At 40.0% G+C, this 18,847-nt stretch overlaps 1 pseudogene; it reads right to left on the bottom strand.

The window, feature by feature from the left end:
* Positions 1 to 4,822: 4,822 nt before the first annotated feature.
* LOC130189758 (E3 ubiquitin-protein ligase TRIM39-like) lies at positions 4,823 to 9,025 on the bottom strand (annotated as a pseudogene).
* Between the last annotated feature and the right edge of the window lie 9,822 nt (positions 9,026 to 18,847).

The following is an 18,847-nucleotide window of genomic DNA, read 5'->3' as shown; positions in this document are numbered from 1 at the left end:
TTGATTGATATATTTATTTGTCGTTTGCCAAGTGAACAACTATCGGCTAAGAGTCAAAGGGGAGATGAGAATATAATGGCAGTAAATAAGGAGAACTTTGTGTTTTTCATGGCAGAAGTGGTGAACTGCACATTCCAGGCAAAAGGGAGATCTGAGAAAATTGAAATAATAGTAAAAAGTGCAGCAAGATACTTAAATATTCACGGAATAACTGGGATGGCGGTACAGGAAGAGCTTAGGAAACAGGGGCAGTTAACCAAAGAATCATGCTCACAGGATTAATCATCATGTTCATTACCTTCGCATTGAAAATGCGGAAGGTTATGTTTTGATCGCCGTGTATTTATTTATTTATTTATTTATTTATAATAATAATAATAATAACTTTATTTATATAGCACCTTTAAAAACAATGTTTACAAAGTGCTCCACAAAGAGTCAAAGCCAAACAACTGGAACAGCAAGAAACCAAAATTACATTTCCAAGTATATTTAAAATTAAAAATTAAATGGATCACTCAAAAGCTGCTATATAAAAATGGGTTTTAAGAAGTGATTTAAAAGAAGTTACTGATTCTGCGAGCCTTATCCTCCGGTAGGTCGTTCCAAAGTCGAGGGCTCTAACAGCAAAAGCACGGTCACCCTTGATTTAAGCCTCGACTCCGAACGGCCAGAAGGGCCCACCGAGGATCTAAGGCTGCGTGCTGGCTCATAAGGGGCTAACATCTCAATGATGTAGCTTGAGCCAGACCTAGACGTGCTTTAAAAAGTGATCAGCAAAATCTTAAAATCAATTCTAAAACGAACAGGGAGCCAGTGGAGAGAGGCCAGGACTGGGGTAATGTGATATCGTCTGTTAAAACCAGTAAGAAGCCTAGCTGCTGCATTCTGGACTAGTTGGAGGCAGGAGATACATTTTGATTAATGCCGGAAAGGAGGAGTTGCAGTAGTCTAGTCTTGAGAAAACGAGTGCATGAATGATTTTTTCCAGGTCTGACTGTGACAGTATCGGTTTAATTTTTGTAATGATTCGCAACTGAAAAAAGCAGGACTGAACAATTTTTTAAATCTGTGATTCAAAATTCAATTGCGAATCAAACATGACACCCAGATTTCTTGCAACAGGTGTTAAATAGGCAGCAAGGGGACCAAGTTCACTATCGACGATACCGGTGTTATTGTTTGGGGAATTGAAGACTATCACTTCTGATTTTGAGTTATTGAGTTGGAGAAAGTTTTGTGCCATCCAGCAGTTAACATCAGAGAGACAATTTAAAACAGCAGCTCGGCTCTCTGGGTCACCTGGTCTCAGCGGAAGGTATATCTGTGTGTCGTCTGCATAGCAATGAAAAGATACATTGTGTCGCTGGAGGATTTGACCAAGTGGAAGCATATAGATAGAAAATAAAAGTGGACCTAAAATTGACCCTTGTGGTACACCACAGGTAATATTAGTAGTGGAAGACGAGTGATTACCTATGGTGATCGAGTAAGATCTATTTAAAAGGTACGCGGAAAACCAGCCAAGTGCAGTGTCTTTGATGCCAACCCAGTTTTTGAGGCGATCGATTAAAATGGCGTGATCAACAGTATCGAAAGCTGCACTAAGGTCTAAAAGAATTAAAACTGCGCTCTCCCCCCTGTCTGCTGCTAAAAGAAGGTCATTCGTTACCTTGAGGAGGGCAGTTTCTGTACTGTGAAGTGCTCTAAAACCGGACTGAAATTTCTCAAATAAGTTATTCTGATTTATAAAAGTTAAAAGTTGCGTTGAAACCACTTTTTCTAAAAGTTTTGATAAAAAAGGAAGTTTTGAAATTGGCCTAAAATTAGAAAGAACAGATTGATCAAGCATGTTTAAAAGTTGATGGGAAAGTACCACTTGCTAGGGAGCTATTTATAATTAATAAAATACTTGGCCCTATAGTGTTAAAAACCTCCTTGAGGAATTTTGTCGGAATAAAATCAAGGCTGCATGTGGCTGATTTCATTTGTGATATAAGTTGAGATAAAAAGGTCATTGATACTGGTTGAAAATGACTAAAATAGTTTTGAATGTCCCTACTGGCATGTAAAATACGGGTTGGGGGGGTAATTTGATGTCTTATTTCCTTTACCTTATTATTAAAATAAATTAAAAATGTCTCACACATCTCTTGTGAGGCATCAATAAAATGAAAGGAGGGGGGGTTCATGACTGTGTCTATGACCTTAAATAAAACTCTGGGGTTTGAATGGTTCTCTTGAATTAAATTGGAGAAGAAGGAGGATCTTGCTTCTTTAACTGCCTTTTGGTAGTTGTTCAATGCATCTTTCCAAATTTGATAAAATACGTGCAGAGCAGTTTTTTTCCATTTTCTTTCCTTTCTCCTACAGTCTCTCTTAAGTTCTTTGGTGGCTTCATTTATCCAGGGCTGTGTTGTTCCGTTTAACTTTTTGATCTTGTAGGGGGCAACAGAGTCGAGAATAGTTTGACAGATGTCATTAAAAAGAGAGACTTGCTCTTCTGTATCTAATTTGTTTTGATTAAAAGCAGGTAAAAAAGCAGCAGTAAAACCCTCTGAAAATTTGCTCGCAGAAATGGAGTTAAAAACCCGACATCGGTTAGGTGTACTCTGATTTATGGGAAGTTGGGATAAGACCATACTGAATAAAATTGCTTTGTGATCAGACACACAGATATCCTTAATTTGAAAATTTTCGGGGCTGAGACCATTGTGCAGGACGAGGTCTAGAATGTGACCCTTTGAATGTGTTGGTTGGTGTATAGCCTGAGTGATGTTAAAAGATTCCAAAGTATCCATAAAATCTTTGACAAGAGTCTGAGACGGGCAGCAGACATGTATGTTAAAATCCCCTAAAATAAGAACTTTGTCATACTGTGACATAAAATAGGCTAAAAGTTCAGCAAACTCGTGGATAAAAACACTGTTCGCTTTGGGGTCTATAGATTATTATAATTATGACTGGGTCTTTGGAGTTGACCATAAAACCAAGATGTTCAAAAGATGTATATTTAACATGTAAAATAGGAGAGCATTTGAAACTTTTTCTGTGAATAATAGCAAACCCCTCCTGCCTGACAGTCGGGGTTGATGAAGGTGTGTAAAATCCGGGGGGGTTGCCTCTATAAGAGAACTACAATCTCCCTCAGATAACCATGTCTCTGTGATTACAAAAAAGTCCAGTTTGTTAAAAGTAATAAAATCGTGGCATAGAAAAGACTTATTATTTAGGGATCTGATATTCAAAAGACCAAAATTTGCCAGAGAGCTATTAATTGGAGGTCGTGAGGGATGTTGCAGAGGAAGCCTAATCAAATTATCATGGTTAGCAGCAGCGGGATGTGATCCTGAGCGTGCTTTAGTGGGTCTGCGGTAGGAAATAATAGTGCTAATAAAAGAAAGTGGAAGAGACCGGTTTTGGGTAGTGGAGTCAGCAGGAAGAGTAGAGGGTGGTAGGGTGGCAACATAAGTAACATTTCCTACTGTGCTGCCATGTCATTTCCTCAGTGCAGAGGCCATGTTCTCAGACAGCATCTGGGATCCTCCTCTGTTCGGGTGGAGGCCATCGCGCTTCAGGAGGATGGGCCTCGCCCAGAACAGGTGGAAGTTGTTGATGAAGGGGATCCCAGTGGCAGAACAGTAGTCCTTCAGCCAGGTATGGAGTGAAAACAGTCGGGACCACCTCTCGATTCCCCTGTTGTGGGTAGGGATGGGGCCTGAGATGATGATCTTGCTGCCAGTATCCAGCAGTGAAATGAGGAGTGCCTGAAAGTCTCGCTTTAAAACCTCCGATTGAGATGAGTCCCTTCCTGTTGACCGACTCTCTGGTCACTCCTAAAAACCATTCAGTCTTTTGTTTAACTTGAACCTCATAATAAAGTTTTTCTGAAGAGAACTTCTGTGTTCCTAAAACACAGCGACGAGAAGAGAACCTCTGTGGATTGTCGGGGAGACGTGGCTGCTCTACCTGAGCACGTTTCACTTGTTTCCCGTCATCAGACAGGATGAGGTCAGGATGAGCTGTTTCAGGATCAAGAGTCACATCCACTTTAAATTGAGAGAAAAGCAGAGACTCGTCTCCGCTGCAGTGTTTCTGCCGGACCAACGTGTGGTTTCCGGGGTGTGACGCAGCAGCTCTCCTCTTCAGGGTGGCTCCGCCTCTTACCTGCAGCTCTGTGGGTGTAAACCTCACCTTCACCTCCCTGAGACTCACACAGTCGTCTGGCTTTTTGCCTCCTTTGTTTTAAATCCGGGGAGATATAATTAGATTATTACCAGTTATTACAAATGACGATAGACATAAATACATAAAAGTGACTCTCAGATTAACTACTTGAAACATTTGAACCTTCCACAAATAAATGAGAAACCACAACAACAACAGGCTTTTAACAAGACAATTACATTCACAGAGAGACAGGAAGCTATCGATGACATCCCATAGTGAAGCAGATGGCTTTCCTCCAGAAATATATACAGACTGTAAATATATTTGTATTCCTCTCTTAAGTAAAATGTACAGATACTCCTCGTTGAATCAAAAACTACCTGAATCAACACAGCAGCTGCTATTACCTTCATACCAAAGCCAGGTACAAACCCAGAGGAGCCGTCCTCATCCAGACCAATTAGTTTACAATGTGTAGAAAACTAAAGGGAGTGGGGATACTCACGAGCCCCCGGCTGACCGCGGACTGCATTACTCAGGCCTTGTGGTCAACAACTCCTTTATTTGAGTTCTTTACAATCATGTTTACAGGTTTCTTTGGTTCATAAGTCATCTCAACGATATTCACAAAACAAATCAAAGTGACGACATATGTATTTATTTATTCTCTTTAATCACACAATAAAACATCCTGTATTCTGTAAACATTATATAAATGTAGTAGGCCTCAATCTTAATGAAGCTCCATGACAACAAAACTATTAATCAATGTTTCCTGTGTGAACATCAGACAGAACAAATTTAGCTGATTTACTCAAAGTCAAACTTCAGCTTCATGTATTTGGTGTCTTTAAAGTCAAGTTCAACTGCATCATATTCACACAACATATGTACATTTATTCTCTTCAATGAATAAAATCATTACAATAAACAAAGAGAGTGATTAGTTTACTCCAACAGGAGAGATGATCAGAGGAGCAGAGTTTATACCACCATTATTATCAGGACAGAAGAATGGGAGGAGTTTCTCCTTGAAGGAGCAGCCAGTAAAGGAGTAGATGAGAGCTGCAGCTTCTACGTCATAGAAGGAGACCAGACCCTCCTCATAGTCCACAAACACCCCCACCTTCTGAGGCCCAGACCTCAGGGAGAGAACAACTGGAGGATTATCATTAGTTTCATACTTGTTTCCATTTGTTAAATCTATAGTCCAGTAACCGTCTTCAGGACTCCATGTGAAGTTTCCCTTCCTGTTGATCGACTCTCTGACCACTCCTAAAGCCCATTCAGTTTTTCCTTTAACTTGAACCTCAAAGTAAAATCTGCCTGAAGAGAAACTTTGCTTTGCTAAGACACAAATATGTAGTAAATCTCTCTGGGTTGTTTGGGAGATTCTTCGTCACATCAGTATCATTCACTTGTTTCCCGTCATCAGACAGGATGAGGTCATGATGAGCTGTTTTAGGATCAAGAGTCACGTCCACTGCAAACTTCTGGACCCTCTTCATCTCAACTTCAACCAGCGTCTTCATCATGTTACTGAGCGTCTCCTCCAGCTGAGACACAGCTCTCCTCACAGTCCCCTCATGTGATGCTGGAGGAACACTGACCTGAGACCAGTCCTTGGTGGGTGGTGGATGGTGGATGTTGAGGGACTGGACACTCTGGAGGAGGTGGAGGTGGTCTTCAGAGAGGGAGAGCTTCCACCTCAGTGCTCCTCTTCATCAGATCAGAGATCTCCTGTTCCATCTCTCTGATGGCGTCTTCAGCCTGTTTCTTGGTGCTTCTCTGCTTCTCTTCTATCGTAGTGATGAGCTCCTTCAGTTTCCTCTCCACAGACTCCTTCAGACCAGTGAAGACCTGAACACCTTCTGCTTTCTCTCGGTCTGCATCTTCCTCACTGAGCTTCACGTTGTGTTGGACCTCCTGAATCTTCAGGCGTCTCTTCTGGATCATCTCCTGAGTTTCAGCCTCTGTCTTCTGCAGCTCCACCTTCTTTCCTTCACATTCTTGTTTCAGAGGAACAACATTGTGCATCTTGTGGTCCAACACAGTGCAGAGCATGCAGACACACGTCTGGTCGGTCCTACAGAACAGCTCCAGAGGTTTATCGTGCTTCAGACACATCCTGTCTTCCAGGTTCTCCACAGGGTCCATCAGCTGATGTCTCTTCAGGCGTGAAGCTGTCAGGTGACCCTCCAGGTGAGTCTCACAGTAGGAGACCAGACACACCAGGCAGGACTTCAGGGCCTTCAGTTTGGTTCCAGTGCAGACGTCACAGGGAACTTCTCCTGGTCTGGACTCTTGTTGCTCTGAGCTGCTGCTGCTGGCTTTCTGCTGAGTCGACTGTCTGAACTGAGAAACCATCTCAGACATGAAGGTGTTGACGAGCAGCTCAGGTCTTGAGAAGAAAACCTTTTTACACAGTGGACACATGTTCTGGTTGTTGGTATTCCAGTAATCATTGATGCAGTTTTTGCAGAAGTTGTGTCCACATGATGTTGTGACTGGATCAGTGAACACATCCAGACAGACGGAGCACAGGAACTGATCTTCAGACAGCAGAAGGTTTAAAGCAGCCATATCTACACACATTGAGGAAGAAAAGAAGAACATTCTATTCAAAAGAGTTTAATTATTTGTTGAAAAAATAAAGCCAGTCTTTTATTTTATATCTTTTAACTTATCAGTAAGCAACGAAGATCAAAGTCGTGCCGACAGACTCAACCTTGCTCCTCTTGCAAAGCAGCACAGAATAAGTCCAAAGTTATGGAGGACTTAAAATGACTTAAGTATAAATAAATAAATAAATGCATGAATAAATACAGGAACAAATAAATAAATGAATGTATAAATAAATAAATACAGGAATGAATAAATAGTTATAAGTCAACAGGACATCATTAAATAAATATATTTCTACATTTCTGTATTTCTTCATTCATTTATGTTTGACATTTATGTGTCCGTATATTCAAATGAGCTGGGCGGTCCGAACCTCAATGTTAAACAGGATTGGTCAAGTCGGGGAGCAAGACAGAAGCAATCGATCCCGAGCACTTGGACCTGTAGATGAACAGCGTTTATAATGCATTCTTGTCTGTACATTCTAAATACTACTGTTGTTGAGTCACGGAATGTAATTTAAGGATGTTTTCAGCCGAGAAGTTAGTAGTTTAAGCATCAAATCTGTGGTCGGTTTATCGAGATTCAGCCTAATAAGGATATGCGACGGAGATTTGAGGTCCTGCTCGCGGGACCTCTGAGCTCCGGGCGCTCAGCGCTGTGCGGCCGAGAGAAGCCTGATCTCGGCAGGACTTTTTTAAATGCTCCGCTGGCTCTGACGTCTCCGTAGCGGCTAAACATGAGATATAATTAGGTTTTGGAGGATCTAACGAGCACAAAGAGTTTATTATTTATTAAAAGATAACGTTAAGTCAGTTTGACTGAGGGTTAAGATTCATAACTTCATATTGTAGCGACCCTGGGTCAGAAAGCTACGAGACGTTGTATAGTTATTACCGTTTATTCGTAGCCTACGCCAAACAACAGGGAACACCGCAACACATTCTACTTCGTAAGCTCCCGGTCATAGACTTCTTCCTATAACCACAATAACACTTATAACAGGTTAGGATTACATCTCCCTCATTCCGTCACACTACTCTTCCACCACGCCAAGTAAAGTAAAGTATTTTACACTGTAAAGTATTTTACACTGAATAATTGGAGTAAATTCATGAGCAAGAACAGTTGATGTGGTGACGTCACAAGACCAGAAAGACCGTCCTGCGTCCTCGAGAGTCTGGACTCCCAAGACCAGACTCCAAAAGAACACGAGTCTGTACTCAGTGTTCTTGGAACTGATAAACGGCTGAAGTCAAAAAGCTGTCTCGGCTAACTTCTGCTAACGGTGAGCTGAGCGAGCCAACTTCAACAACATATGCAAGGCAGAAGTAGTAGAGCATAACACACCAGGTGCATCACACTCCTGTGACCAATCATGCTTTAGACAGAGGTTCGGACCGCCCAGCTCATTTGCATACCAGGACACATAAATGTCACACATAGATAAATGAAGAACTACGTGTGGACACATAAATAGAGAGATAAATAAATGAAGCAATACAGAAATGTAGAAATATATTTATTTAATGATGTCCTGTTGATTTATAACTTATATTTATTCATTCCTGTATTCATTTATATATGTATACATCTATTTAAGCATTATTCATTTATTCCTCTATTTATTTATTTATACATTTATTTAAGCATGTATTTATTTATTCCTATATTTATTTATGTATACTGAAGTCATTTTATGTCCTCCATACAAAGTGAGTTAAAGAACAGCTCTGACAACAAAGCTCTGCTTACTGATGACTAACACATCACATTTCCTCCAGCTGCTTCACAATAAAAGCTTTAAACTCTTATTGTGAAACTACTAGAGGAAATAGAGGAAGTGATCAATGAACGGTAACAAAAGCAGGAAAGTCAGAGTGAGACTAAACTGAAAACCACAGATTCAGTTACTAGTGACTAAAGTCCTCCTGAGACAGTTTAAAGCAGTTAAAGTGAGTTTCTGTGTCGTGGGACTGTGGACAGACAGCCATAGTTATATTGTTAATAATTCATCAGGTATGAAGTGATAAGAGAGGAACTTCCTGCCCGAGTAAAGCTAAAGTGTTGTGTTAATCCTGGTGATCACAGGTGTGAATATGATCAGATGTACTCACCAGTGTTTGGAAGAGACTCTGTTGAGTTGTTGAGAAAAACCTGAAGACGTCACTTTGAATCGTCTGAGAGAAAAGCAGAGACTCGTCTCGCCTGCAGTGTTTCTGACTCTGAAGTTAACTCGTTTCCTGAGTGTGACGCAGCAGCTCTCCTCCTCAGGGTGGCTCCGCCTCTTATCTGCAGCTCTTATGAAACACAGTAAAGCTGCAGGAAGCGGAAGTGAAACAGTAGAACCCTGAAGATGTTCATGAAGACAAACCATGTTTCATGTACAGCCCAGGAATAGTTATGTAATGTATTAAAGCTGACTAATGTCCTCTGCAGGACACAGAGACAGTGACGTGTCAGCTGTCAGTGATTGAACCGCTTAAACCAAAGTTACTGTAAAGGAACAGTTACAAACTTTATAAAGAAAACAAAGTGTGTCTTTTAAGTGGACTTGTGTGCTTCAACTGTCTCTTTGTTTTTAATAAAACGTTGATAGTTTGGACTCTGACTGTTTGTGTCGCAGGGCGGAGAAAGCAGAAGGCAACCTGAGAGACAAAGCGCAGGGCAAAGCTCACAACTGTTGACCTCTTTCTGACGTCACCTGTCCATCAACTCATAACTATTTATTGTCTGCTGCTTCTTCTCGTTGAAAACACGTTCAAGCGAAATAACTGTGATTTGCATCAAGTTATAATTGTGCCACTTTCAACCCTCAAGTTGTTGCGTTGCCGGTCTGGAATCCCACAATGCATTGCGGTCCCCTGGTGTCCAATGAAAACACTCCGTCAAAGTTGCGCTGCATTCTTTGGGTCTGTGTTTCTGTCTTATGGACTTTGTGGAAATGGAGAGAAAATAGTCAATTGTTTACATTTTTGCAGCGGCTCGTGCTGGTGGTTAATTATTCATTCATTCACGAGAACATTCACACACCCTCACACACACACACACACACACATGAGTTCATTCACACACACACACACACACGAGTTCATTTATTCACACACATTGACACAAGATCACCATCACTCAAACACACACACACACAAGATCATTCATTCACACACCTTCACGCTCATATCTGTATTAATTCACGTGTCATTTACTCGATCGCTGATCATCGACAGAGCATATACCGCTCGGACTCGATTCGCTGTAGTTTGTCCCTCCGCGCTTTCCGTCCCGCCAGTTGACAGCTGGGAGCAGAGTACGAACTCCATGGCTGTGTCTACTACCGCGCACTTAACGAAGTACACTGCAATGCAGTACACTGCAATGCAGTACACTGCAATGCAGTACACTGCAATGCAGTACACTGCGTCGCTGATGAAGTGCTGTCTCAAATGGAACACTTAACCGTTCACCACTTGGCGGAAGTGACGGACGCGACGCAAATCTGTTCACGGCACCCGCGAAATTAAGCCGGGAGTGACGTATGCTAATCTGCTTGCGATACCCTAACCCTTAAAGTGACCAAATGAATGCACTTCTTGCCCTCTTGTTGCCCCTTGTTTACCTTTCTCCACCCCATGTGGAAACTGGATACCTCCACAATCGCGGCAGGAGCCTCCGCCTTCTGGCTGAAGTCGAGATGGTATATGTAAATTTAATTGTGATTTTGCCTTACCTTCACAGCATAGCTTCATGTAGTAGTTGCAATTAAATTCTCCTCGCTAGGTATGCTAAATTCTCAATTATCTTTGTCAAGTAGCCTTCTTTGCAATCCACATACACACCATATGGAAATAAAACATGACAAATCTGTACATGTTTGTCCCTAGATTCCAATTAGTTTTAAGAATTATCCACTGAAATGATAGTCATCATCTGCTTGAATTCACACAGTAATAGGCCTACTTTGACTGACTGTACTTTGACACACATCTCTGTTGTAGTGAAGTTCACCCTGATACAGGAATCAATTAGCAATTGAACACACAGGCATATTAATTATTGTTACAAACATGCATCAATTCTAATATAAATCAGAAAACGCAATAAGACTACAAAACCTCAATGACAACATTTTATTGATAAAATGACTTACATATTAATATAATCTTCCCCTCCCCTCCCATCCCCACACACTCTACAGCAGCCACCCAGTCCCAGGCGGCGCTGCCGTATCAATGCTGCAATGCCACTGCTGGCGTTGTATTGTGATGGCCACAGTGACATGAGGGTGGACTTCAGGCTCACCCGAGTCATTCAACGCCCTCATGGCTGTGCTGGGCACTGACTGACCACGGTTGGGGGAGATCTCCTGTCTAGTTTTTATTTTTGCCAGCGCCACCTCCTATCGGGTGGTGGCCAGGGCCTTCGACAGGCCGGGCTCAGTGCATGATGCCAGGGTCCTGAATAACAGCCCCATCTTCTATGAGCAGTCATACCTCCACCAGGATCCTGTATCCTTGGGATGGTGGCTCCCCTGCCTGTCCCAACCCCATCTGCCTCATGACCCCTTCAGGCAGCCTGTCCACCTCCAAGCATACAACTGCTGCCTGTCAAAGGCCAGGTGTGTTGTGGAGAGGTCCTTCGATACTGAAGGCGATGGTGGTCCATCTTCTTAAAGGCCCTGGAGGTGGATGTGAGGTGCCAGAGGTCATTGAGCCAGATGTCGGGAGGGCAGCAGAGGACCAGCACCAGCACCTCCAGGAAACGTCTCTGGGGCAGGAAACAGAAATAGGATAGCCATTCAGTGCTATGTCCCAGACCACGATTACATTTAAATTAGTACATACACGACATTAAAAAAACAACACACAACGATGATTGAAAGCTACAATTATTTCTAGAAGGACAAGCTTAGATAGCTATCGTAACGGTATTAATTATCGGGCGGCGTGTGGGCAAACGCTCGCGGTGTCATGTTAACCCGTTATTAAACTGAGCATATCCATTGTTAATCCATTATTAAAATTGCTATTTCGATTGTTTAACAGAACAGCCGTTGTTTAACACTGTCCGATGACTGACATAGCTATCTGTCGTCGGACTTGCCGCTGGAGCAAGCGCCTGGAGCCGACCTGCCCCGCTCGTCAAGCAGAAAGTGTCCGATAAAAGTGCACCTTCGTCGGACTGGCCGGGTGGTGGATTACCCAGCTATCTTATCATAACTGCCATGCAGATCAATGGCATCTAATGCTACCTAGGTATGCTCACTAATCTGAGAATGGCATGTTAGTAGTACATTGTAATACCAGTACAATGTAATTACCGCTGATACTTACATTTACGGTCTGTAGCTTCGTGGTCTACCGCTTGTGCTGTCCGCCATTGTTTTAGAAATAAAATGAAAAGCTGGCGAAAGGCTCCTCCTTCCCTCACCGGTCGCCAAGATGGCGGCCGCTTAGTGCGAGTAGTGTCCATCGTTTTACACTACATGTTTTGCCCGTTTGCAGTGCACCATCCGGTACTTTCAGTGCACTGAATTCTGCTGGTTTTTCAGTGCGCACTTCGAACACCATCAGCTGATGTCTCTTCAGGCGTGAAGCTGTCAGGTGAGGCTCCAGGTGAGTCTCACAGTAGGAGGGACACACCAGGCAGGACTTCAGGGCCTTCAGTTTGGTTCCAGTGCAGACAGGAACTTCTCCTGGTCTGGACTCTTGTTGCTCTGAGCTGCTGCTGGCTTTCTGCTGAGTCGACTGTCTGAACTGAGAAACCATCTCAGAACATGAAGTGTTGACGAGCTCAGGTCTTGAGAAGAAAACCTTTTACACAGTGGACACATGTTCTGGTTGTTGGTATTCCAGTAATCATTGATGCACTTTTGCAGAAGTTGTGTCCACATGGTGTTGTGACTGGATCAGTGAACACATCCAGTCTTCTGTTTCACAGGAACTGATCTTCAGACAGCAGAAGGTTTGCAGAAGCCATATCTACACACATTGAGGAAGAAAAGAACATTTTTATTCAAAAGTTTAATTATTTGTTGAAAAATAAATCTTTATTTTATATCTTTTAACTTGTCAGAGCTTGATCAAGTCGTGACAGACTCAACCTTGCTCCTCTTGCAGCAGCACCTCTAAGTCAAAGTTATGACTTTTAAATAAATAAATGAATATCATGAACAAATAAAATAAATGATGTTTAAATAAATAAATACAGGAATGAATAAATAGTTATAAGTCAACAGGACATCATTAAATATATTTTCACATTTCTGTATTTCTTCATTCATTAAGACATTTATGTGTATATTCAAATGATCAGGCTGACCTCATTGTGAACAGGAGATCTCAGACTTCATGAGCACTTGGACCAGAGAACAGCGTTGATGCATTCTTGTCTGTACATTAAATACTACTGTTGTCACGGAATAATTTGGATGTTTTCAGCGAGAAGTTAGTAGTTTAAGCATCAAATCTGTTCGGTTTTGTGATTCAGCCTAATAAGGATCTGATGGAAATTTGAGGTCCTGTCATGGACCTCTGAGCTCAGCTGTGTCAGAGGCTCGGCAGGACTTTTTGAAATGCTCGCTGGCTCTGGCTGCGGCTAAACAAGATGTTTTGGAGGATCTACAGCACAAGGTTTTTACACAAGATAACGTTGTCAATTGACTGATTAGATTCATAACTTCATATTGTACACAGGTCAATAGAGGCGTTGTATCTATTACAGTTTGTGTCTTCAGGAAACAACAGACACATTTACTTAAAAGGTCATAGACTTCTTCCTAAGACTTATAACAGTTAGGATTACATCTCATTCGTCACTGTCTTGTTAAATAAAGTAAAGTATTTTTCATAAGTATTTTACTGAATAATTAGTCATGAGCAAGAACAGTTGATGTGGTGTCACAAGACCAGAAACTCATCCTCAAGTCTGACTCAGACCAGACTCCAAAAACTCTACTCAGTGTTCTTGAACTGATAGCTGAAACAAAAGCTGTCTACTTCTGTAGCATGTGACCTGGAGACTTACAACAAGCAAGGCAGAAGTAGTAACATACCAATCACACTCCTGTGAATCATGCTAGACAGAGTTGACTTGCTCATTTGAATATACAGACACAAATGTAACATAAATAAATGAAGAAAATGTGTGGACATAAATAATAAATAGAAATATAGAAATATATTTATTTAATGATGTCTGTTGAGTTAAAACTTATATATTCATTCAATTCATTTATTTATTTATACATTTATTTAAGCATGTATTCATTTATTCCTATTTATTCATGTACCAGTCATTTATGTCCTCCATAAAGTGAGTTAAAAGCAGCTGCAACAGCTCTGCTGATGACTAACACATCACATTTCCTCAGCTGCACAATAAAGCCATAAACTCTTATTGTGAAACTACTGGAAATAAGTGATCAATGAACAAAACAAAGCAGGAAAGTCAGAGTGAGACTAAACTGAAAACCACAGATTCAGTTACAAGTTACTAAAGTCCTCCTGAGACAGTTTAAAGCAGTTAAAGTGAGTTTCTGTGTCAGACTGTGGACAGACAGCCATAGTTATATTGTTAATAATTCATCAAGTATGAAGCGATGAGAGGAACTTCCTGAGTAAAGCTAAAGTGTTGTGTTCCTGGTGATCACAGGTGTGAATATGATCAGATCTCCTCACCAGTGTTTGGATGAGACTCTATTCAGTTGTTGAGTAATACCAGAAGACGTCTCTTTGAATCTCTCAGAGAAAAGCAGAGACTCGTCTCGACTGCAGTCTGACTCTGAGTTAACTCTCGTTTCCTGAGTGTGACGCGCAGCTCTCCTCTTGGGTGGCTCATATCTGCAGCTCTTATGAAACACAGTAAAGCTGCAGGAAGCAGTGAAACAGTAGAACCCTGAAGATGTTCATGAAGACAAACCATGTTTCATGGCGGCAGGAATAGTTATTTAATGTATTAAAGCTGTTTAATGTCCTCTCTGCAGGACACAGAGACAATAGAGACGTGTCAGCTGTCAGAGTGAACTTAAACCAAAGTTACTGTAAAGGAATAGTTAAAACTTTATAAAAACAAAGTGTGTCTTTTTGACTTGTGTGCTTCAACTGTCTCTTTGTTTTAATAAAACGTTATAGTTTGGACTCTGACTGTATTTGTGTGTCAGGAGAGAAAGCAGAAGGCAACCTGAGAGACAAAGCGAGCAAAACACTCATCTGTTGAACTCTTCCTGACGTCACCTGTCCTTCAACTCATAACTATTTTGTCTGCTTCTTCTCATTGAAAACATGTTCAAGCTAAATAACGATTTGCATCAACATATTTTTGGAGGACTTAAGATGACATTAAATAAATAAATAAATGCATGAATAAATACAAGAATAAATAAATGCTTGTATAAATGTAAATAAATAAATAAATGGAATAAATAAATTACTGTATGAATAAATAAATATCAAGAATAAATGTATTAAATAAATAATAAATTAATAAATATAAGTTATAACTCAACAGGACATCATTAACAAATGTATTTATAGTATAATACATTTTGTTGATGTTATTTTTCTAATATTATTTATATCTCTATTTATGTCCAGTATTTCTTCATTTATTTATGTATGACATTACGTGTCCGTATATTCAAATGAGCTGGGCGGTCCGAACCTCATTGTTGAACAGGATTGTCAAATCAGGGGCAAGACAAGCAATCGATCCTAGCACTTGACCTGTAGGCAACAGTGTTTATGCATTATTGTCTGTACATTCTCTGTTGTAGTCACGGAATGTGATGCAAAAGTTAGTAGTTTAAACACAAATCTGTTGTCGAGATCAGAATCAATCAGAAACAGGTTTATTAGAAAAAAGCAAACAACAACTTTTTGGCGGAAGAATAAATGGACACACGCCGTCCGAATAAGGATATCGACGGAATTTGAGTCCTGCCCGACCTCTGAGCTGGCACGCTCAGCGCGCTCTGTGAGAGCAGCCTGATCTCGCAGGACTTTAAATGCTCGCTGGCTGGCGTCTCTGGCGGCTCATGAGATATAATTAGGTTTTGGAGGATCTGCACAAAGTTTATTTTACAAGATAGCGTTCGTCAATTTGACTGAGGGTTAGTTTAATTTAGTTTATTTCGATCAGCAATACTATACAAAATCAAAATTTCAACAAAGAAAGTGCGTAAACAAGCTGAAGCTATCAAAACATAAGTGCCCCCTTTCATATATATTTTGAAACATTACATATATATATATATATATATATACAAAACATATAAACTAGGCTGTGATTAAAATTCATTAATCGTTTTGTATTAATCATGATTAATCACATATTAGATATTTCGGTATATTTTGTGAGAACATAGAGATTTATGACAAAAGATATACATTTATACATTCTTTAATGGTGCTGCAACTCAGGTTACAGTTTTCTTCCATATGGAACAATACATCTTCATCCTACAGAATGTTTAACCCTCCTGTTATTTTGAATATTTCATTCAATGTTTAATATGTGTTCTTTGTCAATTTATTTGGCTATTTCACTGTCAACATATCAGAAATATCAACTTTTATTTATTTAAAGGGCTATTTGTAGTCAACAAACAAACATAAAGTACCTCACGTAAACTTGAGCAATATTAATTCTAATAATTTTCTGAGGTTTTAATTGCTGTCAATTGAGGTAAATATGTTAGCAAAGTAAAGGTAACAGGAGGTTAAACAGACATTTTCTCTTGTTTGTCAACCATTAACTCCACCATGATACAATCTAAGGTGGACAGATTGACAAGTGACTTTTTTGCTCGGTCGATGCGCGCACGGAGCTCTGTGGGCGCCAGGAGATAAATAAGTGTTAAGGAGACAGAAATGACATGCTGCTGTGGAGATCGATCAGCAACAGACGTTTGGTTTAATAAAGAACACGTGCTATAGAGAACATGTCACCAATCTTTTAATGTCATGCGATCTCTACCATCCGCGATGACTGGCTCGCGATCGGCTTGAGACCCTGATCTACAGGAAGTAAAAGTCGTAACAAGGTTTCCAAGGTGAACCTGGAAGGATCATTATGAACAGACCGTCTGCATGAACAGTTCAGATTGAAGTGGTGTATTGGAAGCTCATTTGCAAGTGACTTTTTTTGGTCGGCGACCACCAACAGACCATTGAGCTCATTTCTCGCTGCTAAATGCGTAAAAAAAAACTGTTAAATGTAATTAACTGAGTTTTATTTTTTTTTAATATAAACATACACATGCATGCAAATTCACACATATAAACATATATACACACCTACATATACATAAAACAATCAACAAAACAAAAACAAAAACATCCCCATTATCCGTTAGTTATGATGTCTGTACTTGTCCAGAGTCATGTCTTTAAAAATGTTTTGAATATCACCAGATTCTTACTTTCCTTGATGTCATCAGTTAAACTATTCACTAACAGACAGATGTACACATGTTTTTGAGTTGAATGAACAATTGTTTTAATTCCATCTCCTCTTAGTTCATACTCTCCTTCTCTATCTCTAAAAAATCTTTGAATATTTCCAGTCAGTGAATTATGTTTGCTTTGTACAGAATTTGTGCTGTTTGAACTCTACATCCCTAAGCATGTATGATAAGAACAGTGAATTGGTGTGTTCAAGATATCCATATTTACTATTCTAATTGTTCTCTTCATGCATCATGGCTGTAGGGTGCTTTTAGGTGTTCCCACACTTCAACATAGGTCATGTATGGTAGAATATATAATGTCTGCAATGATTTATAGTTCAGTATGTGCCTGTTTTTATAATATCCTACAGTTCGTGCTAATTTGGACCTTACATACTTGACATATTGTTTCAGCTAAAGTTGTGGTCGATTATCACACTAAAAATATATTCAGAAAACTCTTTCCAGCATAACACTATCAACATTAATTCTACGAGTATTGATATATTTTATTACCAAAAACCATAAATTTGTTTTTATGTTTACTGATAATTATTATCGAACCACAACTTTAGCTTACTCAATTCTGGTCCTCAACAGCTGCTGAAGGTTCTAGCACAGAATACATTAGTGTCATCATAAAATAACATAATTCATATTTTAGAAACATTGCAGATGTCATTGATGTACAGTATATAATTTCGGTCAAGAATTGACCCCTGAACACCACATATAATATCTAAGGAGATGCATCTGAACAAACTGTTTCTGTTTCAATGTAACTTTTAACCAATTTAGCTACCCTCTAATCCCTTTCCAGTTTATGTATTAAAATACCATGATCAATTGTCAACGCTTTCTTTACACCTACTGAATATTTTTTTGTATCACTGTTATTAATTCTTGACTAAATCCATTAAAACCACTTCAGTTGATCTATTCGGTCTAAAACCATATTGTCTGTCCATAAGCAACTCATATTTGTCAATGAAGCCGTCCAACCGCACAACAAAGAGCAGGTGGGTCTATGATGTTGAAGAAAAGGCAGTCGGTGTTAGAATATATTATATAAATATTAATGTCTTCCAAAGTTACTATATTACTTACTTAATTTGCTCAAAGTCAGTTTTTGTTATTGTAAAGTACATTGTAATGTAAATCGGGTTATCGGGTGAAATACCTATAGCTCAATGGTAGTTCACAAGCAACGAACAGAACAGCAGGTGCACAAGTCGGCTGTTCGATTCTTTGAGAAATCCGTGTTTATATTATTTTTGTATTGTCGGTTTAGATATTTTTTTATCACCAGTGAACAAGTGATATGATCGTCATGAAGGTGGAAAACGTTTCGTTAATGCCGTCGAAATCCTAAATGAAGGCTGGAGCAAGCTGCTCCGTCATGTGTCAAAGACACTCACTCTGTGTGTTATGTGTGTCCTTATCGTAACAAAACAACAGGTAAGTCATGTTTAATCTGGACAGTGAGTGCTGCACAGGGTAGAGTATAGTTACGAGGATATATGTTGATCCGTGGTCTCGAATATAAAACATAAGAGATGTGAAGACAGCACAAAGTCTTGTTGTGGTATCACAACTTAATCTGAGTCG

The sequence above is a fragment of the Pseudoliparis swirei genome, chromosome 24, assembly GCF_029220125.1.
Source record: "Pseudoliparis swirei isolate HS2019 ecotype Mariana Trench chromosome 24, NWPU_hadal_v1, whole genome shotgun sequence".
NCBI classification, from domain to species: Eukaryota; Metazoa; Chordata; class Actinopteri; order Perciformes; family Liparidae; genus Pseudoliparis; species Pseudoliparis swirei.
The sequence above is the reverse complement of the archived record's forward strand: the minus strand, read 5'-3'. Positions and strand labels throughout refer to the sequence as shown.